The sequence below is a fragment of the Schistocerca nitens genome, chromosome 12, assembly GCF_023898315.1.
Source record: "Schistocerca nitens isolate TAMUIC-IGC-003100 chromosome 12, iqSchNite1.1, whole genome shotgun sequence".
In the NCBI taxonomy this organism is placed as follows: domain Eukaryota; kingdom Metazoa; phylum Arthropoda; class Insecta; order Orthoptera; family Acrididae; genus Schistocerca; species Schistocerca nitens.
In genome coordinates, this window is record NC_064625.1 from 65,502,055 (window position 1) to 65,528,818 (window position 26,764).

Genomic DNA, 26,764 nt, shown 5'->3' on the forward strand with positions numbered 1-26,764 from the left:
ATTAAACATATAAAGCAAATGAAGGAGATACCTAAAGAAGAAGAATTATCATATTTCAAACATCCCTTATTCATGTGGTGTCCCATCTGCAATAAAAAACCCATTGAATGGAGAATATGCTTTGTGGCCATACAACCAGCGGACCCTGCTGTAGAGAACAAACACTTAACCACATTTCACGATTCAAATACATTACTCCACTGTGAAATTGACGAATATAAGTGATAACGGTATCAATCAAAAGAAGAACTTAGCTAAAGAAAGACGTCTTTCCCAATAACTGCAATAGACAAAATGCTGGGAGTGATGGTTTTTATCAGACAAAATCACACTCGATGGTAGAACAAACATCGCAGTCATCAAACGGAATCTCCCTGCTGTGAGGGAAGAAACATGTACCACAATTTGTGTAGCACATTTATGATTTTTAGCGGCCATTGGAATAAGATTTTTAAAAAAGTAAAGCAAATGAAGGAGATACCTAAACAAGAAGCTTTATCACTGTCCGAACGTCCGTTATTCAGTAAGGTGCACATGGTGTCCCATCTGCACCAAAACCCCATTGAATGGAGAATCTGCTTTGTGGCCATAAAACCAGCTGACCCTGCTGTAGAGAGCAAACACTTAACCACATTTAACGATTCAAATACATTACTCCACTGTGAAACTGAAGAATATAAGCGATAACGGTATCAATCTAATAAAGTACCTACCAAAGGAGACAAGTCCTTCCCAATAACTCCAATAGAGAGAACGCTATGAGTGATGGTTCTTATCAGACCTAATCACACTGGATGGTAGAGCAAACATAGAAGTAATCAAGCGGAATCTCCCTGCTGAGAGGGAAGAAACATGTACCACAACTTATGCAGCACATTGATTATTTTTAGTGACCATTGGAATAAGATTTTTAAACATATAAAGCAAATGAAGGAGATACCTAAGAAAGAAGATTTATCAAATTCCGAACATCCGTTATTCAGTAAGGTGTATGTGGTGTCCCATCTCCAACAAAAACCCACTGAATGGAGAATCAGCTTTGAGGCCATAAAACCAGCTGACCCTGCTGTAAAGAACAAATACTTAACCACAAATTTACGATTCAAATACATTACTCCACTGCTAAATTGATGAATATAAGTGATAACGGTATCAATCAAATAAAGTACCTACCAAAAGACAGAAGTCCTTCCCAATAACTCCAATAGACAGAATGCTGGTAGTGATGGTTCTTATCAGAGAAAATCACATTCGATGGTAGAGCAAACATATAAGTCATCAAACGGAATCTCCCTGCTGAGAGGGAAGAAACATGTACCACAATTTGTGCAGAACATTTATTATTTTTAATGTCGATTGGAATAAGATTATTAAACATTTAAAACAAATGAAGGATATACCTAAAGAAGAAGAATTATCATATTTCAATCATCCCTTATTCATGTGGTGTCCCATGTGCAATAAAAAACCCATTGAATGGAGAATATGCTTTGTGGCCATACAACCAGCTGACCCTGCTGTAGGGAACAAACACTTAACCACAAATTTACGATTCAAATACATTACTCCACTGTTAAATTGATGAGTATAAGTGATAACGGTATCAATCAAAAGAGGCACCCAGCAAAAGAAAGAATTTTTTCCCAACAACTCCAATAGACAGAATGCTGGGAGTGATGGTTCTTATCAGACAAAATCACACTCGATGGTAGAACAAACATAGCAGTCATCAAACAGAATCTCCCTGCTGTGAGGGAAGAAACATGTACCACAATTTGTGCAGCACATTTAGTATTTTTAGAGACCATTGGAATAAGATTTTTAAACATGTAAAGCAAATGAAGGAGATACCTAAACAAGAAGCTTTACACATTCCGAACTTCTGTTATTCATTAAGATGCACATGGTGTCACAACTGCACCAAAAACCCATTGAATGGAGAATCTGCTTTGTGGCCATAAAACCAGCTGACCCTGCCGTAGAGAACAAACACTTAACCACATTTCATGATTCAAATACATTACTCCACTGTGATATTGATGAATATAAGTGATAATGGTATCAATCAACAGAAGCACCTAGCAAAAGAAAGAAGTCTTTCCCAATAACTCCAATAGACAGAATGCTGGGAGTGATGGTTCTTATGAGACAAAATCACACTCGATGGTAGAGCAAACATAGAAGTCATCAAACGGAATCTCCCTGCTGAGAAGGAAGAAACATGTACCACATTTTGTGCAGCACATTTATTATTTTTAGTGACCATTGGAATAAGATTTTTAAACATGTAAAGCAAATGAAGGAGATACCTAAACAAGAAGCTTTATCACATTCCGAACTTCCGTTATTCAGTACGGTGCACATGGTGTCCCATCTGCACCAAAAACCCATTGAATGGAGAATCTGCTTTGTGGCCATAAAACCAGCTGACCCTGATGTAGAGAACAAACACTTAACCACATTTCACGATTCAATTACATTACTCCACTGTGAAATTGATGAATATAAGTGATAACAGTATCAATCAAAAGAATATCCTAGCTAAAGAAAGAAGTCTTTCCCAATAACTGCAATAGACAAAATGCTGGGAGTGATGGTTCTTATCAGACAAAATCACACTCGATGGTAGAACAAACATAGCAGTCATCAAACGGAATCTCCCTGCTGTGAGGGAAGAAACATGTACCACAATTTGTGCAGCACATTTATTATTTTTAGCGACCATTGGAATAAGATTTTTAAACATGTAAAGCAAATGAAGGAGATACCTAAACAAGAAGATTTATCACATTCCGAACATCCCTTATTCAGTAAGGTGCATGTGGAGTCCCATCTGCACCAAAAACCCATTGAATGGAGAATCTGCTTTGAGGCCATACAACCAGCTGACCCTGCTGTAAAGAACAAACACTTAACCACATTTCACGATTCAAATACATTACTCCACTGTGAAATTGATTAGCATAAGTGAGAGCGGTATCAATCAAAACAAGCACTTAGCAAAAGAAAGAAGTCTTCCCCAATAACTCCAACAGACAGAGTGCTGGGAGTGATAGCTCTTATCAGTCAAAATCACACACGATGGTAGAGAAAACATAGCAGTCATCACACGGAATGTCTCTGCCGAGAGGGAAGAAACATGTACCACATTTTGTGCAGCACACTGATTATTTTTAGTGACCATTGGAATAAGATTTTTAAACATATAAAGCAAATGAAGGAGATGCCTAAACAAGAAGATTTATCATATTCCAAACATCCCTTATCCATGTGGTGTCCCATCTGCACCAAAAACCCATTGAATGGAGAATCTGCTTTGCGGCCATAGAACCAGCTGACCCTGCAGTAAAGAACAAACACTTAACCACAAATTTACGATTCAAATACATTACTCCACTGTGAAATTGTTGAGTATAAGTGATAACGGTATCAATCAAAAGAAGCACCTAGCAAAAGAAAGAATTTTTTCCCAACAACTATAATAGACAGAATGCTGGGAGTGATGGTTCTTATCAGACAAAATCACACTCGATGGTAGAACAAACATAGCAGTCATCAAACGGAATCTCCCTGCTGTGAGGGAAGAAACATGTACCACAATTTGTGCAGCACATTTATTATTCTTAGCGACCATTGGAATAAGATTTTTAAACATGTAAAGCAAATGAAGGAGATACCGAAACAAGAAGCTTAATCACTTCCCGAACATCCCTTATTCAGTAAGGTGCACATGGTGTCCCATCTGCACCAAAATCCCATTGAATGGAGAATCTGCTTTGTGGCCATAAAACCAGCTGACCCTGCAGTAGAGAACAAACACTTAACCACATTTCACGATTCAAATACATTACGCCACTGTGAAATTGATGAATATAAGTGAGAACGGTATCAATCAAAAGAAGCACCCAGCAAAAGAGAGAAGTCTTTCCCAATAACTGCAATAGACAGAATGTTGAGAGTGATGGTGCTTATCAGACAAAATCACACTCGATGGTAGAGCAAACATAGCAGTCATCAAACGGAATAACACTGCTAAGAGGGAAGAAACATGTAACACAATTTGTGCAGCACATTTATTATTTTTAGTGACCATTGGAATAAGATTTTTAAACATATAAAGCAAATGAACGAGATACTTAAACAAGAAGGTTTATCACATTCCGAACATCCGTTATTCAGTAATGTGCAGGTGGTGTCCCATCTGCACCAAAAACCCATTGAATGGAGAATCTGCCTTGTGGCCATAAAACCAGCTGACCCTGCTGTAGAGAACAAACACTTAACCACATTTCATGATTCAAATACATTACTCCACTGTGAAATTGATGAATATAAGTGATAACGGTATCAATCAAAAGAAGCACCTAGCAAAAGAAAGAAGTCTTTCCCGATAACTCCTATAGACAGAATGCTGGGAGTGATGGTTCTTATCAGACAAAATCACACACGATGGTAGAGCAAACATAGCAGTCATCACACGGAATGTCACTGCTGAGAGGGAAGAAACATGTACCACATTTTGTGCAGCACATTTATTATTTTTAGTGACCATTGGAATCAGATTTATAAACATATAAAGCAAATGAAGGAGATACCTAAACAAGAAGGTTTATCACATTCCAAACATCCGTTATTCAGTAAGGTGTATGTGGTGTCCCATCTCCAACAAAAACCCACTGAATGGAGAATCTGCTTTGTGGCCATATAACCAGCTGACCCTGCTGTAAAGAACAAACACTTAACCATATTTCACGAATCAAATACATTACTCCACTGTGAAATTGATGAATATAAGTGATAAGGGTATCAATCAAATGAAGCACCTAGCAAAAGAAAGAAGTCTTTCCCAATAACTGCAATAGAAAGAATGCTGGGAGTGGTGGTACTTATCCAACAAAATCACACTCGATGGTAGAACAAACATAGCAGTCATCAAACGGAATCTCCCCGCTGAGAGGGAAGAAACAAGTAGCACAATTTGTGCAGCACATTTATTATTTTTAGTGACCATTGGAATAAGATTTTTACACATGTAAAGCAAATGAAGGAGATACCTAAACAAGAAGCTTTATCACATTCCGAACTTTTGTTATTCAGTATGGTGCATGTGGTGTCCCTTCTGCACCAAAAATCCATTGAATGCAGAATCTGCTTTGAGGCCATACAACCAGCTGCCCCTGCTGTAAAGACCAAACACTTAACCACATTTCACGGATCAAATACATTACTCCAGTGTGAAATTGATGAGTATAAGTGATAACGGTATCAATCAAAAGAAAGCACCTAGCAAAAGAAAGAATTTTTTCCCAACAACTCCAATAGACAGAATGCTGGGAGTGATGGTTCTTATCAGACAAAATCACACTCGATGATGGAACAAACATAGCAGTCATCAAACAGAATCTCCCTCCTGTGATGGAAGAAATATGTACCACAATTAGTGCAGCACATTTATTATTTTTAATGACGATTGGAATAAGATTATTAAACATATAAAGCAAATGAAGGAGATACCTAAAGAAGAAGAATTATCATATTTCAAACATCCCTTATTCATGTGGTGTCCCATCTGCAATAAAAAACTCATTGAATGGAGAATATGCTTTGTGGCCATACAACCAGCGGACCCTGCTGTAGAGAACAAACACTTAACCACATTTCACGATTCAATTACATTACTCCACTTTGAAATTGACGAATATAAGTGATAACGGTATCAATCAAAAGAAGAACTTAGCTAAAGAAAGACGTCTTTCCCAATAACTGCAATAGACAAAATGCTGGGAGTGATGGTTTTTATCAGACAAAATCACACTCGATGGTAGAACAAACATCGCAGTCATCAAATGGAATCTCCCTGCTGTGAGGGAAGAAACATGTACCACAATTTGTGTAGCACATTTATGATTTTTAGCGGCCATTGGAATAAGATTTTTAAAAAAGTAAAGCAAATGAAGGAGATACCTAAACAAGAAGCTTTATCACTGTCCGAACTTCCGTTATTCAGTAAGGTGCACATGGTGTCCCATCTGCACCAAAACCCCATTGAATGGAGAATCTGCTTTGTGGCCATAAAACCAGCTGACCCTGCTGTAGAGAGCAAACACTTAACCACATTTAACGATTCAAATACATTACTCCACTGTGAAACTGATGAATATAAGTGATAACGGTATCAATCAAAAGAATATCCTAGCTAAAGAAAGAAGTCTTTCCCAATAACTGCAATAGACAAAATGCTGGGAGTGATGGTTCTTATCAGACAAAATCACACTCGATGGTAGAACAAACATAGCAGTCATCAAACGGAATCTCCCTGCTGTGAGGGAAGAAACATGTACCACAATTTGTGCAGCACATTTATTATTTTTAGCGACCATTGGAATAAGATTTTTAAACATGTAAAGCAAATGAAGGAGATACCGAAACAAGAAGCTTTATCACTTCCCGAACATCCCTTATTCAGTAAGGTGCACATGGTGTCCCATCTGCACCAAAATCCCATTGAATGGAGAATCTGCTTTGTGGCCATAAAACCAGCTGACCCTGCTGTAGAGAACAAACACTTAACCACATTTCACGATTCAAATACATTACTCCACTGTGAAATTGATGAATATAAGTGATAACGGTATCAATCAAATAAAGTACCTACCAAAAGACAGAAGTCCTTCCCAATAACTCCAATAGACAGAATGCTGGGAGTGATGGTTCTTATCAGAGAAAATCACACTCGATGGTAGAGCAAACATAGAAGTCATCAAACGGAATCTCCCTGCTGAGAGGGAAGAAACATGTACCACATTTTGTGCAGCATATTTATTATTTTTAGTGACGATTGGAATAAGATTATTAAACATATAAAGCAAATGAAGGAGATACCTAAAGAAAAAGATTTATCATATTTCAAACATCCCTTATTCATGTGGTGTCCCATCTGCACCAAAAACCCATTGAATGGAGAATCTGCTTTGTGGCCATAAAACCAGCTGACCCTGCTGTAGAGAGCAAACACTTAACCACATTTAACGATTCAAATACATTACTCCACTGTGAAACTGATGAATATAAGTGATAACGGTATCAATCAAAAGAAGCACCTAGCAAAAGAAAGAAGTCTTTCCCAATAACTCCAATAGACAGAATGCTGGGAGTGATGGTTCTTATCAGACAAAATGACACTCGATGGTGGAACAAACATAGCAGTCATCAAACAGAATCTCCCTGCTGTGATGGAAGAAACATGTACCACAATTAGTGCAGCACATTTATTATTTTTAATGACGATTGGAATAAGATTATTAAACATATAAAGCAAATGAAGGAGATACCTAAAGAAGAAGAATTATCATATTTCAAACATCCCTTATTCATGTGGTGTCCCATCTGCAATAAAAAACCCATTGAATGGAGAATATGCTTTGTGGCCATACAACCAGCGGACCCTGCTGTAGAGAACAAACACTTAACCACATTTCACGATTCAAATACATTACTCCACTGTGAAATTGACGAATATAAGTGATAACGGTATCAATCAAAAGAAGAACTTAGCTAAAGAAAGACGTCTTTCCCAATAACTGCAATAGACAAAATGCTGGGAGTGATGGTTTTTATCAGACAAAATCACACTCGATGGTAGAACAAACATCGCAGTCATCAAACGGAATCTCCCTGCTGTGAGGGAAGAAACATGTACCACAATTTGTGTAGCACATTTATGATTTTTAGCGGCCATTGGAATAAGATTTTTAAAAAAGTAAAGCAAATGAAGGAGATACCTAAACAAGAAGCTTTATCACTGTCCGAACGTCCGTTATTCAGTAAGGTGCACATGGTGTCCCATCTGCACCAAAACCCCATTGAATGGAGAATCTGCTTTGTGGCCATAAAACCAGCTGACCCTGCTGTAGAGAGCAAACACTTAACCACATTTAACGATTCAAATACATTACTCCACTGTGAAACTGAAGAATATAAGCGATAACGGTATCAATCTAATAAAGTACCTACCAAAGGAGACAAGTCCTTCCCAATAACTCCAATAGAGAGAACGCTATGAGTGATGGTTCTTATCAGACCTAATCACACTGGATGGTAGAGCAAACATAGAAGTAATCAAGCGGAATCTCCCTGCTGAGAGGGAAGAAACATGTACCACAACTTATGCAGCACATTGATTATTTTTAGTGACCATTGGAATAAGATTTTTAAACATATAAAGCAAATGAAGGAGATACCTAAGAAAGAAGATTTATCAAATTCCGAACATCCGTTATTCAGTAAGGTGTATGTGGTGTCCCATCTCCAACAAAAACCCACTGAATGGAGAATCAGCTTTGAGGCCATAAAACCAGCTGACCCTGCTGTAAAGAACAAATACTTAACCACAAATTTACGATTCAAATACATTACTCCACTGCTAAATTGATGAATATAAGTGATAACGGTATCAATCAAATAAAGTACCTACCAAAAGACAGAAGTCCTTCCCAATAACTCCAATAGACAGAATGCTGGTAGTGATGGTTCTTATCAGAGAAAATCACATTCGATGGTAGAGCAAACATATAAGTCATCAAACGGAATCTCCCTGCTGAGAGGGAAGAAACATGTACCACAATTTGTGCAGAACATTTATTATTTTTAATGTCGATTGGAATAAGATTATTAAACATTTAAAACAAATGAAGGATATACCTAAAGAAGAAGAATTATCATATTTCAATCATCCCTTATTCATGTGGTGTCCCATGTGCAATAAAAAACCCATTGAATGGAGAATATGCTTTGTGGCCATACAACCAGCTGACCCTGCTGTAGGGAACAAACACTTAACCACAAATTTACGATTCAAATACATTACTCCACTGTTAAATTGATGAGTATAAGTGATAACGGTATCAATCAAAAGAGGCACCCAGCAAAAGAAAGAATTTTTTCCCAACAACTCCAATAGACAGAATGCTGGGAGTGATGGTTCTTATCAGACAAAATCACACTCGATGGTAGAACAAACATAGCAGTCATCAAACAGAATCTCCCTGCTGTGAGGGAAGAAACATGTACCACAATTTGTGCAGCACATTTAGTATTTTTAGAGACCATTGGAATAAGATTTTTAAACATGTAAAGCAAATGAAGGAGATACCTAAACAAGAAGCTTTACACATTCCGAACTTCTGTTATTCATTAAGATGCACATGGTGTCACAACTGCACCAAAAACCCATTGAATGGAGAATCTGCTTTGTGGCCATAAAACCAGCTGACCCTGCCGTAGAGAACAAACACTTAACCACATTTCATGATTCAAATACATTACTCCACTGTGATATTGATGAATATAAGTGATAATGGTATCAATCAACAGAAGCACCTAGCAAAAGAAAGAAGTCTTTCCCAATAACTCCAATAGACAGAATGCTGGGAGTGATGGTTCTTATGAGACAAAATCACACTCGATGGTAGAGCAAACATAGAAGTCATCAAACGGAATCTCCCTGCTGAGAAGGAAGAAACATGTACCACATTTTGTGCAGCACATTTATTATTTTTAGTGACCATTGGAATAAGATTTTTAAACATGTAAAGCAAATGAAGGAGATACCTAAACAAGAAGCTTTATCACATTCCGAACTTCCGTTATTCAGTACGGTGCACATGGTGTCCCATCTGCACCAAAAACCCATTGAATGGAGAATCTGCTTTGTGGCCATAAAACCAGCTGACCCTGATGTAGAGAACAAACACTTAACCACATTTCACGATTCAATTACATTACTCCACTGTGAAATTGATGAATATAAGTGATAACAGTATCAATCAAAAGAATATCCTAGCTAAAGAAAGAAGTCTTTCCCAATAACTGCAATAGACAAAATGCTGGGAGTGATGGTTCTTATCAGACAAAATCACACTAGATGGTAGAACAAACATAGCAGTCATCAAACGGAATCTCCCTGCTGTGAGGGAAGAAACATGTACCACAATTTGTGCAGCACATTTATTATTTTTAGCGACCATTGGAATAAGATTTTTAAACATGTAAAGCAAATGAAGGAGATACCTAAACAAGAAGATTTATCACATTCCGAACATCCCTTATTCAGTAAGGTGCATGTGGAGTCCCATCTGCACCAAAAACCCATTGAATGGAGAATCTGCTTTGAGGCCATACAACCAGCTGACCCTGCTGTAAAGAACAAACACTTAACCACATTTCACGATTCAAATACATTACTCCACTGTGAAATTGATTAGCATAAGTGAGAGCGGTATCAATCAAAACAAGCACTTAGCAAAAGAAAGAAGTCTTCCCCAATAACTCCAACAGACAGAGTGCTGGGAGTGATAGCTCTTATCAGTCAAAATCACACACGATGGTAGAGAAAACATAGCAGTCATCACACGGAATGTCTCTGCCGAGAGGGAAGAAACATGTACCACATTTTGTGCAGCACACTGATTATTTTTAGTGACCATTGGAATAAGATTTTTAAACATATAAAGCAAATGAAGGAGATGCCTAAACAAGAAGATTTATCATATTCCAAACATCCCTTATCCATGTGGTGTCCCATCTGCACCAAAAACCCATTGAATGGAGAATCTGCTTTGCGGCCATAGAACCAGCTGACCCTGCAGTAAAGAACAAACACTTAACCACAAATTTACGATTCAAATACATTACTCCACTGTGAAATTGTTGAGTATAAGTGATAACGGTATCAATCAAAAGAAGCACCTAGCAAAAGAAAGAATTTTTTCCCAACAACTATAATAGACAGAATGCTGGGAGTGATGGTTCTTATCAGACAAAATCACACTCGATGGTAGAACAAACATAGCAGTCATCAAACGGAATCTCCCTGCTGTGAGGGAAGAAACATGTACCACAATTTGTGCAGCACATTTATTATTCTTAGCGACCATTGGAATAAGATTTTTAAACATGTAAAGCAAATGAAGGAGATACCGAAACAAGAAGCTTTATCACTTCCCGAACATCCCTTATTCAGTAAGGTGCACATGGTGTCCCATCTGCACCAAAATCCCATTGAATGGAGAATCTGCTTTGTGGCCATAAAACCAGCTGACCCTGCTGTAGAGAACAAACACTTAACCACATTTCACGATTCAAATACATTACTCCACTGTGAAATTGATGAATATAAGTGAGAACGGTATCAATCAAAAGAAGCACCCAGCAAAAGAGAGAAGTCTTTCCCAATAACTGCAATAGACAGAATGTTGAGAGTGATGGTGCTTATCAGACAAAATCACACTCGATGGTAGAGCAAACATAGCAGTCATCAAACGGAATAACACTGCTAAGAGGGAAGAAACATGTAACACAATTTGTGCAGCACATTTATTATTTTTAGTGACCATTGGAATAAGATTTTTAAACATATAAAGCAAATGAACGAGATACTTAAACAAGAAGGTTTATCACATTCCGAACATCCGTTATTCAGTAATGTGCAGGTGGTATCCCATCTGCACCAAAAACCCATTGAATGGAGAATCTGCCTTGTGGCCATAAAACCAGCTGACCCTGCTGTAGAGAACAAACACTTAACCACATTTCATGATTCAAATACATTACTCCACTGTGAAATTGATGAATATAAGTGATAACGGTATCAATCAAAAGAAGCACCTAGCAAAAGAAAGAAGTCTTTCCCGATAACTCCTATAGACAGAATGCTGGGAGTGATGGTTCTTATCAGACAAAATCACACACGATGGTAGAGCAAACATAGCAGTCATCACACGGAATGTCACTGCTGAGAGGGAAGAAACATGTACCACATTTTGTGCAGCACATTTATTATTTTTAGTGACCATTGGAATCAGATTTATAAACATATAAAGCAAATGAAGGAGATACCTAAACAAGAAGGTTTATCACATTCCAAACATCCGTTATTCAGTAAGGTGTATGTGGTGTCCCATCTCCAACAAAAACCCACTGAATGGAGAATCTGCTTTGTGGCCATATAACCAGCTGACCCTGCTGTAAAGAACAAACACTTAACCATATTTCACGAATCAAATACATTACTCCACTGTGAAATTGATGAATATAAGTGATAAGGGTATCAATCAAATGAAGCACCTAGCAAAAGAAAGAAGTCTTTCCCAATAACTGCAATAGAAAGAATGCTGGGTGTGGTGGTACTTATCCAACAAAATCACACTCGATGGTAGAACAAACATAGCAGTCATCAAACGGAATCTCCCCGCTGAGAGGGAAGAAACAAGTAGCACAATTTGTGCAGCACATTTATTATTTTTAGTGACCATTGGAATAAGATTTTTACACATGTAAAGCAAATGAAGGAGATACCTAAACAAGAAGCTTTATCACATTCCGAACTTTTGTTATTCAGTATGGTGCATGTGGTGTCCCTTCTGCACCAAAAATCCATTGAATGCAGAATCTGCTTTGAGGCCATACAACCAGCTGCCCCTGCTGTAAAGACCAAACACTTAACCACATTTCACGGATCAAATACATTACTCCAGTGTGAAATTGATGAGTATAAGTGATAACGGTATCAATCAAAAGAAAGCACCTAGCAAAAGAAAGAATTTTTTCCCAACAACTCCAATAGACAGAATGCTGGGAGTGATGGTTCTTATCAGACAAAATCACACTCGATGATGGAACAAACATAGCAGTCATCAAACAGAATCTCCCTCCTGTGATGGAAGAAATATGTACCACAATTAGTGCAGCACATTTATTATTTTTAATGACGATTGGAATAAGATTATTAAACATATAAAGCAAATGAAGGAGATACCTAAAGAAGAAGAATTATCATATTTCAAACATCCCTTATTCATGTGGTGTCCCATCTGCAATAAAAAACTCATTGAATGGAGAATATGCTTTGTGGCCATACAACCAACGGACCCTGCTGTAGAGAACAAACACTTAACCACATTTCACGATTCAATTACATTACTCCACTGTGAAATTGACGAATATAAGTGATAACGGTATCAATCAAAAGAAGAACTTAGCTAAAGAAAGACGTCTTTCCCAATAACTGCAATAGACAAAATGCTGGGAGTGATGGTTTTTATCAGACAAAATCACACTCGATGGTAGAACAAACATCGCAGTCATCAAATGGAATCTCCCTGCTGTGAGGGAAGAAACATGTACCACAATTTGTGTAGCACATTTATGATTTTTAGCGGCCATTGGAATAAGATTTTTAAAAAAGTAAAGCAAATGAAGGAGATACCTAAACAAGAAGCTTTATCACTGTCCGAACTTCCGTTATTCAGTAAGGTGCACATGGTGTCCCATCTGCACCAAAACCCCATTGAATGGAGAATCTGCTTTGTGGCCATAAAACCAGCTGACCCTGCTGTAGAGAGCAAACACTTAACCACATTTAACGATTCAAATACATTACTCCACTGTGAAACTGATGAATATAAGTGATAACGGTATCAATCAAAAGAATATCCTAGCTAAAGAAAGAAGTCTTTCCCAATAACTGCAATAGACAAAATGCTGGGAGTGATGGTTCTTATCAGACAAAATCACACTCGATGGTAGAACAAACATAGCAGTCATCAAACGGAATCTCCCTGCTGTGAGGGAAGAAACATGTACCACAATTTGTGCAGCACATTTATTATTTTTAGCGACCATTGGAATAAGATTTTTAAACATGTAAAGCAAATGAAGGAGATACCGAAACAAGAAGCTTTATCACTTCCCGAACATCCCTTATTCAGTAAGGTGCACATGGTGTCCCATCTGCACCAAAATCCCATTGAATGGAGAATCTGCTTTGTGGCCATAAAACCAGCTGACCCTGCTGTAGAGAACAAACACTTAACCACATTTCACGATTCAAATACATTACTCCACTGTGAAATTGATGAATATAAGTGATAACGGTATCAATCAAATAAAGTACCTACCAAAAGACAGAAGTCCTTCCCAATAACTCCAATAGACAGAATGCTGGGAGTGATGGTTCTTATCAGAGAAAATCACACTCGATGGTAGAGCAAACATAGAAGTCATCAAACGGAATCTCCCTGCTGAGAGGGAAGAAACATGTACCACATTTTGTGCAGCATATTTATTATTTTTAGTGACGATTGGAATAAGATTATTAAACATATAAAGCAAATGAAGGAGATACCTAAAGAAAAAGATTTATCATATTTCAAACATCCCTTATTCATGTGGTGTCCCATCTGCACCAAAAACCCATTGAATGGAGAATCTGCTTTGTGGCCATAAAACCAGCTGACCCTGCTGTAGAGAGCAAACACTTAACCACATTTAACGATTCAAATACATTACTCCACTGTGAAACTGATGAATATAAGTGATAACGGTATCAATCAAAAGAAGCACCTAGCAAAAGAAAGAAGTCTTTCCCAATAACTCCAATAGACAGAATGCTGGGAGTGATGGTTCTTATCAGACAAAATGACACTCGATGGTGGAACAAACATAGCAGTCATCAAACAGAATCTCCCTGCTGTGATGGAAGAAACATGTACCACAATTAGTGCAGCACATTTATTATTTTTAATGACGATTGGAATAAGATTATTAAACATATAAAGCAAATGAAGGAGATACCTAAAGAAGAAGAATTATCATATTTCAAACATCCCTTATTCATGTGGTGTCCCATCTGCAATAAAAAACCCATTGAATGGAGAATATGCTTTGTGGCCATACAACCAGCGGACCCTGCTGTAGAGAACAAACACTTAACCACATTTCACGATTCAAATACATTACTCCACTGTGAAATTGACGAATATAAGTGATAACGGTATCAATCAAAAGAAGAACTTAGCTAAAGAAAGACGTCTTTCCCAATAACTGCAATAGACAAAATGCTGGGAGTGATGGTTTTTATCAGACAAAATCACACTCGATGGTAGAACAAACATCGCAGTCATCAAACGGAATCTCCCTGCTGTGAGGGAAGAAACATGTACCACAATTTGTGTAGCACATTTATGATTTTTAGCGGCCATTGGAATAAGATTTTTAAAAAAGTAAAGCAAATGAAGGAGATACCTAAACAAGAAGCTTTATCACTGTCCGAACGTCCGTTATTCAGTAAGGTGCACATGGTGTCCCATCTGCACCAAAACCCCATTGAATGGAGAATCTGCTTTGTGGCCATAAAACCAGCTGACCCTGCTGTAGAGAGCAAACACTTAACCACATATAACGATTCAAATACATTACTCCACTGTGAAACTGAAGAATATAAGCGATAACGGTATCAATCTAATAAAGTACCTACCAAAGGAGACAAGTCCTTCCCAATAACTCCAATAGAGAGAATGCTATGAGTGATGGTTCTTATCAGACCTAATCACACTGGATGGTAGAGCAAACATAGAAGTAATCAAGCGGAATCTCCCTGCTGAGAGGGAAGAAACATGTACCACAACTTATGCAGCACATTGATTATTTTTAGTGACCATTGGAATAAGATTTTTAAACATATAAAGCAAATGAAGGAGATACCTAAACAAGAAGATTTATCAAATTCCGAACATCCGTTATTCAGTAAGGTGTATGTGGTGTCCCATCTCCAACAAAAACCCACTGAATGGAGAATCAGCTTTGAGGCCATAAAACCAGCTGACCCTGCTGTAAAGAACAAATACTTAACCACAAATTTACGATTCAAATACATTACTCCACTGCTAAATTGATGAATATAAGTGATAACGGTATCAATCAAATAAAGTACCTACCAAAAGACAGAAGTCCTTCCCAATAACTCCAATAGACAGAATGCTGGTAGTGATGGTTCTTATCAGAGAAAATCACATTCGATGGTAGAGCAAACATAGAAGTCATCAAACGGAATCTCCCTGCTGAGAGGGAAGAAACATGTACCACAATTTGTGCAGAACATTTATTATTTTTAATGTCGATTGGAATAAGATTATTAAACATTTAAAACAAATGAAGGATATACCTAAAGAAGAAGAATTATCATATTTCAATCATCCCTTATTCATGTGGTGTCCCATGTGCAATAAAAAACCCATTGAATGGAGAATATGCTTTGTGGCCATACAACCAGCTGACCCTGCTGTAGGGAACAAACACTTAACCACAAATTTACGATTCAAATACATTACTCCACTGTTAAATTGATGAGTATAAGTGATAACGGTATCAATCAAAAGAGGCACCCAGCAAAAGAAAGAATTTTTTCCCAACAACTCCAATAGACAGAATGCTGGGAGTGATGGTTCTTATCAGACAAAATCACACTCGATGGTAGAACAAACATAGCAGTCATCAAACAGAATCTCCCTGCTGTGAGGGAAGAAACATGTACCACAATTTGTGCAGCACATTTAGTATTTTTAGAGACCATTGGAATAAGATTTTTAAACATGTAAAGCAAATGAAGGAGATACCTAAACAAGAAGCTTTACACATTCCGAACTTCTGTTATTCATTAAGATGCACATGGTGTCACAACTGCACCAAAAACCCATTGAATGGAGAATCTGCTTTGTGGCCATAAAACCAGCTGACCCTGCCGTAGAGAACAAACACTTAACCACATTTCATGATTCAAATACATTACTCCACTGTGATATTGATGAATATAAGTGATAACGGTATCAATCAAAAGATGCACCTAGCAAAAGAAAGATGTCTTTCCCAATAACTCCAATAGACAGAATGCTGGGAGTGATGGTTCTTATCAGACAAAATCACACTCGATGGTAGAGCAAACATAGAAGTCATCAAACGGAATCTCCCTGCTGAGAGGGAAGAAACATGTACCACAATATGTGCAGCACATTTATTATTTTTAGTGACGATTGGAATAAGACTATTAAACATATAAAGCAAATGAAGGAGATACCTAAACAAGGAGATTTATCACATTCCGAACATCCATTATTCAGTAAGGTGCATGTGGTGTCCCATGTGCACCAAAAACCCATTGAATGGAGAATCTGCCTTGTGGCCATAAAACCAGCTGACCCTGCTGTAGAGAACAAACACTTAACCACAAATCATGATTCAAATACATTACTCCACTGTGAAATTGATGAATATAAGTGATAACGGTATCAATCAAAAGAAGCACCTAGGAAAAGAAAGAAGTCTTTCCCGATAACTCCAATAGACAGAATGCTGGGAGTGATGGTTCTTATCAGATAAAATCACACACGATGGTAACGCAAACATAGCAGTCATCACACGGAATGTCACTGCTGAGAGGGAAGAAACATGTACCACATTTTGTGCAGCACATTTATTATTTTTAACGACCATTGGAATAAGATTTTTAAACATATAAAGCAAATGAAGCAGATACCTAAACGAGAAAATTAATCCAATTCCGAACATCCGATATTCAGTAAGGTGCATGTGGTGTCCCATCTGCCCAAAACCCCATTGAATGGAGAATCTGCTTAGTGGCCATACAACCAGCTGACCCTGCTGTAGAAAACAAACACTTAACCACATTTCACGATTCAAATACATTACTCCACTGTGAAATTGATGAATATAAGTGATAACGGTATCAATCAAAAGAAGCACCTAGCAAAAGAAAGAAGTCTTTCCCAATAACTCCAATAGACAGAATGCTGGGAGTGATGGCTCTTATCAGACAAAATCACACACGATGGTAGAGCAAACATAGCAGGCATCAAACGGAATGTCACTGCTGAGAGGGAAGAAACATGTACCACAATTTGTGCAGCACACTGATTATTTTTAGTGACCATTGGAATAAGATTATTAAACATATAAAGCAAATGAAGGAGATACCTAAACAAGAAGATTTATCACATTCCGAACATCCATTATTCAGTAAGGTGCATGTGGTGTCCCATCGGCACCAAAAACCCATTGAATGGAGAATCTGCTTTGTGGCCAAACAACCAGCTAACACTGCTGTAAAGAACAAACACTTAACCACATTTCACGATTCAAATACATTACTCCACTGTGAAATTGATGGATATAAGTGAGAACGGTATCAATCAAAAGAAGCACCTAGCAAAAGAAAGAAGTCTTTCCCAATAACTCCAATAGACAGAATGCAGGGAGTGATGGCTCTTATCAGACAAAATCACACACGATGGTAGAGCAAACATAGCAGGCATCAAATGGAATGTCTCTGCTGCGGGGGAAGAAACATGTACCACAACTTGTGCAGCACATTGATTATTTTTAGTGGCCATTGGAAAAAGATTTTTAAACATATAAAGCAAATGAAGGAGATACCTACTGAAGAAGATATATCATATTTCAAACATCCCTTATTCATGTGGTGTCCCATCTACATCAAAAACCCATTGAATGAAGAATCTGCTTTGTGGCCATACAACCAGCTGACCCTGCTGTAGAGAACAAACACTTAACCACATTTAACGATTCAAATACATTACTCCACTGTGAAATTGATGAATATAAGTGATAACGGTATCAATCAAATAAAGTACCTACCAAAAGACAGAAGTCCTTCCTAATAACTACAATAGACAGAATGCTGGGAGTGATGGTTCTTATCAGAGAAAATCACACTCGATGGTAGAGCAAAAATAGAAGTCATCAAACCGAATCTCCCTGCTGAGAGGGAAGAAACATGTACCACAATATGTGCAGCACATTCATTATTTTTAGTGACGATTGGAATAAGACTATTAAACATATAAAGCAAATGAAGGAGATACCTAAACAAGAAAATTAATCCAATTCCGAACATCCGATATTCAGTAAGGTGCATGTGGTGTCCCATCTCCAACAAAAACCCATTGAATGCAGAATCTGCTTTGAGTCCATACAACCAGCTGACCCTGCTGTAAAGAACAAACACTTAACAACATTTCACGATTCAAATACATTACTCCACTGTGTAATTGATGAGTATAAGTGATAACGGTATCAATCAAAAGAAGCTCCTAGCAAAAGAAAGAATTTTTTCCCAACAACTCCAATAGACAGAATGCTGGGAGTGATGGTTCTTACCAGACAAAATCACACACAATGGTAGAGCAAACATAGCAGTCATCAAACAGAATGTCACTGCTGAGAGGGAAGAAACATGTACCACAATATGTGCAGCACATTTATTATTTTTAGTGACGATTGGAATAAGATTATTAAACATATAAAGCAAATGAAGGAGATACCTAAACAAGAAGATTTATCACATTCCGAACATCCATTATTCAGTAAGGTGCATGTGGTGTCCCATCTGCACCAAAAACCCATTGAATGGAGAATCTGCTTTGTGGCCAAACAACCAGCTGACACTGCTGTAAAGAACAAACACTTAACCACATTTCACGATTCAAATACATTACTCCACTGTGAAATTGACGGATATAAGTGAGAACGGTATCAATCAAAAGAAGCACCTAGCAAAAGAAAGAAGTCTTTCCCAATAACTCCAATAGACAGAATGCAGGGAGTGATGGCTCTTATCAGACAAAATCACACACGATGGTAGAGCAAACATAGCAGGCATCAAACGGAATGTCTCTGCTGCGGGGGAAGAAACATGTACCACAACTTGTGCAGCACATTGATTATTTTTAGTGGCCATTGGAAAAAGATTTTTAAACATATAAAGCAAATTAAGGAGATACCTACTGAAGAAGATATATCATATTTCAAACATCCCTTATTCATGTGGTGTCCCATCTACACCAAAAACCCATTGAATGGAGAATCTGCTTTGTGGCCATACAACCAGCTGACCCTGCTGTAGAGAACAAACACTTAACAACATTTAACGATTCAAATACATTACTCCACTGTGAAATTGATGATTATAAGTGATAACGGTATCAATCAAAAGAAGAACCTAGCTAAAGAAAGAAGTCTTTCCCAATAACTGCAATAGACAAAATGCTGGGAGTGATGGTTCTTATCAGACAAAATCACACTCGATGGTAGAACAAACATAGCAGTCATAAAACGGAATCTCCCTGCTGTGATGGAAGAAACATGTACCACAATTTGTGCAGCACATTTATTATTTTTAGTGACCTTTGGTTTAAGATTTTTAAACATGTAAAGCAAATGAAGGAGATACCGAAATAAGAAGCTTTATCACTTTACAAACTTCCGTCATTCAGTAAGGTGCACATGGTGTCCCATCCGCCCAAGACCCCATTGAATGGAGAATCTGCTTTGTGGCCATAAAACCAGCTGACCCTGCTGTAGAGAACAAACCTTAACCACATTTCACGATTCAAATACATTACTTCACTGTGAAATTGATGAATATAAGTGATAACGGTATCAATCAAAAGAAGCACCTAGCAAAAGAAAGAAGTCTTTCCCAATAACTCCAATAGACAGAATGCTGGGAGTGATCGTTCTTATCAGACAAAATGACACTCGATGGTAGAACAAACATAGCAGTCATCAAACAGAATCTCCCTGCTGTGATGGAAGAAACATGTACCACAATTTGTGCAGCACATTTATTATTTTTAGTGACCATTGGAATAAGATTTTTAAACATGTAAAACAAATGAAGGAGATACCTAAAGAAGAAGCTTTATCACATTCCGAACTTCCGTTATTCAGTAAGGTGCACATGGTGTCCCATCTGCAATAAAAACCCATTGAATGGAGAATCTGCTTTGTGGCCATAAAACCATCTGACCCTGCTGTAGAGAACCAACACTTATCCACATTTCATGACTCAAATACATTACTCCACTGTGAAATTGATGAATATAAGTGATAACGGTATCAATCAAATAAAGTACCTACCAAAAGACAGAAGTCCTTTCCAATAACTCCAATAGACAGAATGCTGGGAGTGATGGTTCTTATCAGAGAAAATCACACTCGATTGTAGAGCAAACATAGAAGTCATCAAACAGAATCTCCCTGCTGAGAGGGAAGAAACATGTACCACAATTTGTGCAGCATATTTATTATTTTTAGTGACGATTGGAATAAGATTATTAAACATATAAAGCAAATGAAGGACATACCTAAAGAAAAAGATTTATCATATTTCAAACATCCCTTATTCATGTGGTGTCCCATCTGCACCTATAACCCATTGAATGGAGAATCTGCTTTGTGGCCATAAAACCATCGACCCTGCTGTAGAGAACAAACACTTAACCACATTTCATGATTCAAATACATTACTCCACTGTGAAATTGATGAATATAAGTGATAACGGTATCAATCAAAAGAAGCACCTAGCAAAAGAAAGAAGTCTGTCCCAATAACTCCAATAGACAGAATGCTGGGAGTGATGGTTCTTATCAGACAAAATGACACTCGATGGTGGAACAAACATAGCAGTCATCAAACAGAATCTCCCTGCTGTGATGAAAGAAACATGTACCACAAATTGTGCAGCACATTTATTATTTTTAGTGACATTGGAATAAGATTTTTAAACATGTAAAGCAAATGAAGGAGATACCTAAACAAGAAGATTTATCACATTCCGAACATCCCTTATTCAGTAAGGTGCATGTGGAGTCCCATCTGCAACAAAAACCCATTGAATGGAGAATCTGCTTTGTGGCCATAAAACCAGCTGACCCTGCCGTAGAGAACAAACACTTAACCACATTTCATGATTCAAATACATTACTCCACTGTGAAACTGATGAATATAAGTGATAACGGTATCAATCAAAAGATGCACCTAGCAAAAGAAAGAAGTCTTTCCCAATAACTCCAATAGACAGAATGCTGGGAGTGATGGTTCTTATCAGACAAAATCACACTCGATGGTAGAGCAAACATAGAAGTCATCAAACGGAATCTCCCTGCTGAGAGGGAAGAAACATGTACCACAATATGTGCAGCACATTTATTATTTTTAGTGACGATTGGAATAAGACTATTAAACATATAAAGCAAATGAAGGAGATACCTAAACAAGGAGATTTATCACATTCCGAACATCCATTATTCAGTAAGGTGCATGTGGTGTCCCATGTGCACCAAAAACCCATTGAATGGAGAATCTGCCTTGTGGCCATAAAACCAGCTGACCCTGCTGTAGAGAACAAACACTTAACCACATATCATGATTTAAATACATTACTCCACTGTGAAATTGATGAATATAAGTGATAACGGTATCAATCAAAAGAAGCACCTAGGAAAAGAAAGAAGTCTTTCCCGATAACTCCAATAGACAGAATGCTGGGAGTGATGGTTCTTATCAGATAAAATCACACACGATGGTAACGCAAACATAGCAGTCATCACACGGAATGTCACTGCTGAGAGGGAAGAAACATGTACCACATTTTGTGCAGCACATTTATTATTTTTAACGACCATTGGAATAAGATTTTTAAACATATAAAGCAAATGAAGCAGACACCTAAACGAGAAAATTAATCCAATTCCGAACATCCGATATTCAGTAAGGTGCATGTGGTGTCCCATCTGCCCAAAACCCCATTGAATGGAGAATCTGCTTAGTGGCCATACAACCAGCTGACCCTGCTGTAGAAAACAAACACTTAACCACATTTCACGATTCAAATACATTACTCCACTGTGAAATTGATGAATATAAGTGACAACGGTATCAATCAAAAGAAGCACCTAGCAAAAGAAAGAAGTCTTTCCCAATAACTCCAATAGACAGAATGCAGGGAGTGATGGCTCTTATCAGACAAAATCACACACGATGGTAGAGCAAACATAGCAGGCATCAAACGGAATGTCACTGCTGAGAGGGAAGAAACATGTACCACAATTTGTGCAGCACACTGATTATTTTTAGTGACCATTGGAATAAGATTATTAAACATATAAAGCAAATGAAGGAGATACCTAAACAAGAAGATTTATCACATTCCGAACATCCATTATTCAGTAAGGTGCATGTGGTGTCCCATCGGCACCAAAAACCCATTGAATGGAGAATCTGCTTTGTGGCCAAACAACCAGCTGACACTGTGTAAAGAACAAACACTTAACCACATTTCACGATTCAAATACATTACTCCACTGTGAAATTGATGGATATAAGTGAGAACGGTATCAATCAAAAGAAGCACCTAGCAAAAGAAAGAAGTCTTTCCCAATAACTCCAATAGACAGAATGCAGGGAGTGATGGCTCTTATCAGACAAAATCACACACGATGGTAGAGCAAACATAGCAGGCATCAAACGGAATGTCTCTGCTGCGGGGGAAGAAACATGTACCACAACTTGTGCAGCACATTGATTATTTTTAGTGGCCATTGGAAAAAGATTTTTAAACATATAAAGCAAATGAAGGAGATACCTACTGAAGAAGATATATCATATTTCAAACATCCCTTATTCATGTGGTGTCCCATCTACATCAAAAACCCATTGAATGGAGAATCTGCTTTGTGGCCATACAACCAGCTGACCCTGCTGTAGAGAACAAACACTTAACCACATTTAACGATTCAAATACATTACTCCACTGTGAAATTGATGATTATAAGTGATAACGGTATCAATCAAAAGAAGAACCTAGCTAAAGAAAGAATTCTTTCCCAATAACTGCAATAGACAAAATGCTGGGAGTGATGGTTTTTATCAGACAAAATCACACTCGATGGTAGAACAAACATCGCAGTCATCAAAAGGAATCTCCCTGCTGTGAGGGAAGAAACATGTACCACAATTTGTGTAGCACATTTATGATTTTTAGCGGCCATTGGAATAAGATTTTTAAAAAAGTAAAGCAAATGAAGGAGATACCTAAACAAGAAGCTTTATCACTGTCCGAACTTCCGTTATTCAGTAAGGTGCACATGGTGTCCCATCTGCACCAAAACCCCATTGAATGGAGAATCTGCTTTGTGGCCATAAAACCAGCTGACCCTGCTGTAGAGAGCAAACACTTAACCACATTTAACAATTCAAATACATTACTCCACTGTGAAACTGAAGAATATAAGCGATAACGGTATCAATCAAATAAAGTACCTACCAAAGGATAGAAGTCCTTCCCAATAACTCCAATAGAGAGAATGCTATGAGTGATGGTTCTTATAAGACCTAATCACACTGGATGGTAGAGCAAACATAGAAGTCATCAAGCGGAATCTCCCTGCTGTGAGGGAAGAAACATGTACCACAATTTGTGCAGCACATTTATTATTATTAGCGACCATTGGAATAAGATTTTTAAACATATAAAGCAAATGAAGGAGATACCTAAACAAGAAAATTAATCCAATTCCGAACATCCGATATTCAGTAAGGTGCATGTGGTGTCCCATCTGCACCAAAAACCCATTGAATGCAGAATCTGCTTTGAGGCCATACAACCAGCTGACCCTGCTGTAAAGAACAAATGCTTAACCACATTTCACGAATCAAATACATTACTCCACTGTGAAATTGATGAGTATAAGTGATAACGGTATCAATCAAAAGAAGCACCTAGCAAAAGAATGAATTTTTTCCCAACAACTCCAATAGACAGAATGCTGGGAGTGATGGTTCTTATCACATAAAATCACACACGATGGTAACGCAAACATAGCAGTCATCACACGGAATGTCACTGCTGAGAGGGAAGAAACATGTAACACATTTTGTGCAGCACATTTATTATTTTTAGCGACCATTGGAATAAGATTTTTAAACATGTAAAGCAAATGAAGGAGATACCGAAACAAGAAGCTTTATCACTTTCCGTACTTCCGTTATTCAGTAAGGTGCACATGGTGTCCCATCTGCACCAAAAACCCATTGAATGGAGAATCTGCTTTGTGGCCATACAACCAGCTGACCCTGCTGTAGAGAACAAACACTTAACCACATTTCACGATTCATATACATTACTCCACTGTGAAATTGATGAATATAAGTGATAACGGTATCAATCAAATAAAGTACCTACCAAAAGACAGAAGTGCTTCCCAATAACTCCAATAGACAGAATGCTGGGAGTGATGGTTCTTATCAGAGAAAATCACACTCGATGGTAGAGCAAACATAGAAGTCATCAAACGGAATCTCCCTGCTTAGAGGGAAGAAACATGTATCACAATATGTGCAGCACATTTATTATTTTTAGTGACGATTGGAATAAGACTATTAAACATATAAAGCATATGAAGGAGATACCTAAACAAGGAGATTTATCACTTTCCAAACATCCATTATTCAGTAAGGTGCATGTGGTGTCCCATCTGCACCAAAAACCCATTGAATGGAGAATCTGCCTTGTGGCCATAAAACCAGCTGACCCTGCTGTAGAGAACAAACACTTAACCACATATCATGATTCAAATACATTACTCCACTGTGAAATTGATGAATATAAGTGATAACGGTATCAATCAAAAGAAGCACCTAGCAAAAGAAAGAAGTCTTTCCCGATAACTCCAATAGACAGAATGCTGGGAGTGATGGTTCTTATCACATAAAATCACACACGATGGTAACGCAAACATAGCAGTCATCACACGGAATGTCACTGCTGAGAGGGAAGAAACATGTAACACATTTTGTGCAGCACATTTATTATTTTTAGCGACCATTGGAATAAGATTTTTAAACATGTAAAGCAAATGAAGGAGATACCGAAACAAGAAGCTTTATCACTTTCCATACTTCCGTTATTCAGTAAGGTGCACATGGTGTCCCATCTGCACCAAAAACCCATTGAATGGAGAATCTGCTTTGTGGCCATACAACCAGCTGACCCTGCTGTAGAGAACAAACACTTAACCACATTTCACGATTCATATACATTACTCCACTGTGAAATTGATGAATATAAGTGATAACGGTATCAATCAAATAAAGTACCTACCAAAAGACAGAAGTGCTTCCCAATAACTCCAATAGACAGAATGCTGGGAGTGATGGTTCTTATCAGAGAAAATCACACTCGATGGTAGAGCAAACATAGAAGTCATCAAACGGAATCTCCCTGCTTAGAGGGAAGAAACATGTATCACAATATGTGCAGCACATTTATTATTTTTAGTGACGATTGGAATAAGACTATTAAACATATAAAGCATATGAAGGAGATACCTAAACAAGGAGATTTATCACTTTCCAAACATCCATTATTCAGTAAGGTGCATGTGGTGTCCCATCTGCACCAAAAACCCATTGAATGGAGAATCTGCCTTGTGGCCATAAAACCAGCTGACCCTGCTGTAGAGAACAAACACTTAACCACATATCATGATTCAAATACATTACTCCACTGTGAAATTGATGAATATAAGTGATAACGGTATCAATCAAAAGAAGCACCTAGCAAAAGAAAGAAGTCTTTCCCGATAACTCCAATAGACAGAATGCTGGGAGTGATGGTTCTTATCAGATAAAATCACACACGATGGTAACGCAAACATAGCAGTTATCACACGGAATGTCACTGCTGAGAGGGAAGAAACATGTAACACATTTTGTGCAGCACATTTATTATTTTTAGCGACCATTGGAATAAGATTTTTAAACATGTAAAGCAAATGAAGGAGATACCGAAACAAGAAGCTTTATCACTTTCCGTACTTCCGTTATTCAGTAAGGTGCACGTGGTGTCCCATCTGCAACAAAAACCCATTGTACGGAGAATCTGCTTTGTGGCCATACAACCAGCTGACCCTGCTGTAGAGAGCAAACACTTAACCACATTTAACGATTCAAATACATTACTCCACTGTGAAATTGATGAATATAAGTGATAACGGTATCAATCAAACAAAGTACCTACCAAAAGAGAGAAGTGCTTCCCAATAACTCCA